The sequence below is a fragment of the Chrysochloris asiatica genome, unplaced genomic scaffold (assembly GCF_000296735.1).
Source record: "Chrysochloris asiatica unplaced genomic scaffold, ChrAsi1.0 scaffold00095, whole genome shotgun sequence".
Taxonomy (NCBI): Eukaryota; Metazoa; Chordata; class Mammalia; order Afrosoricida; family Chrysochloridae; genus Chrysochloris; species Chrysochloris asiatica.
In genome coordinates, this window is record NW_006408613.1 from 12,144,381 (window position 1) to 12,145,769 (window position 1,389).

The 1,389-nt window shown below is 49.8% G+C and overlaps 1 pseudogene; it reads right to left on the minus strand.

Moving 5' to 3' along the window:
* The window catches only part of LOC102829074, a 78,289-nt pseudogene extending 77,238 nt beyond the window's left edge, over nucleotides 1-1,051 (minus strand).
* Between the last annotated feature and the right edge of the window lie 338 nt (nucleotides 1,052-1,389).

The following is a 1,389-nucleotide window of genomic DNA, read 5'->3' on the forward strand; positions in this document are numbered from 1 at the left end:
GACACTGCTCTAGCGTTCACAGGAAACCCAGTGCTCTTAGCCTCTCTGCAATGGCCCAATACACCTGGCAGTTCTGGTAACAAGTCTGGAGCTTTTCAGAGAAAGGAGACTTACTCAAAATTGCCAGGAAAGTCTTGGTCTCCTCATAACCCCAGTGAACGCCTGACACCTTCATGTCCTCCACATCACAGTGTACTGGTCGTCTTCCCAAGTCCTTAAGTACCTCCAGGCCAATGGCTGAGCTGAGTTGGCTTGCTCATTATCCATACTGTAATCTCCTGCAGTGTTACTCTTTCCAAAATTTATAAGGTGTGTACCCCAAAATTCTGGTGCTTGCGCTCGCTGAGAGGTGCTATTTCGTTTTGAAACTAGAACTCCTGGAACTCAGGGGCCACTTCCTAAGCGCCAATGCTCCCCATCTTCTGGAGAGGAGGGACCTGGGAAGTGAGAACAGATCTCTCTCAAGGACTGTAGCACCATATTGGTGTTTAGATTCTTGGGAAAAACAGGGTTTGGATTCTTCACCCACTGTTTCTAGGACTGTCCCTAGGGCCATAAATCTGCTGGCTGTAGCTGGAAGTTCTGTGATTCCTGCAATACTTTTAAGGACTTGGTCTCTGCACACAATTCCAGTTCCTGCTGCTGTGCAGATGGGGCCTCTCGATGCCAATCCTCCACCAGGGCCATCGCCTCCTCACCATTTCTGGGTGGCGTGCCTGCACCCAGGTCTGTACCTCCCTGGGTAATATAGTCAGGAACTGCTCCAGCACCAGCAGATCTAGGATTTGCTCCTTGAGGTGGATCTCTGGACTCAGCCAGCGGCAACAGAGTTCCCAGGGCTGGCTAAAGGCCTCATGAGGTCCAGCTGCATCCCTGTACTAGAACTACAAGGAGCACTAGCGGGAGGCCTCTGGACAGGAACAGGGTCCTGCTCCTCCTCATGGGATCTGAGCTCTGCTCCCCATGAGTCTTCCTCCAGCTTCACAACCAGGAGTCCTTCTGGCTGTGGCAGGGGAGAGGCCTGGGCCTGGAATTCTAGGGACACAGCCATGGTCTAGCGTGGTTGCCTCACTTTAGCTGGAATGTTCTCTTCTGACTTCTTTCTGCATTTAGGTGGTCTCCTGCAGTGGGGCTTCTGAGAGAGGAGTTGCTACTCAAGGCTCGAGACACCCACTGTACAACAGGGCGGAAGTGCTCTTTTGTGCTGTTCTTACCATTTTCTTCTTAGTTCGAATGTTTCCTTGCTCTACTTGGATCTTCATTTTTATGGTAAGTTGTGAAGTATTAACTGCCTTTGGGGTTACCTATAGTCTATTAAGTTTTCCCTCCATTTAAGACAGTCTATTGTATCCTGGAATACATAGAAATGAAATTGACTACATCTGTGGA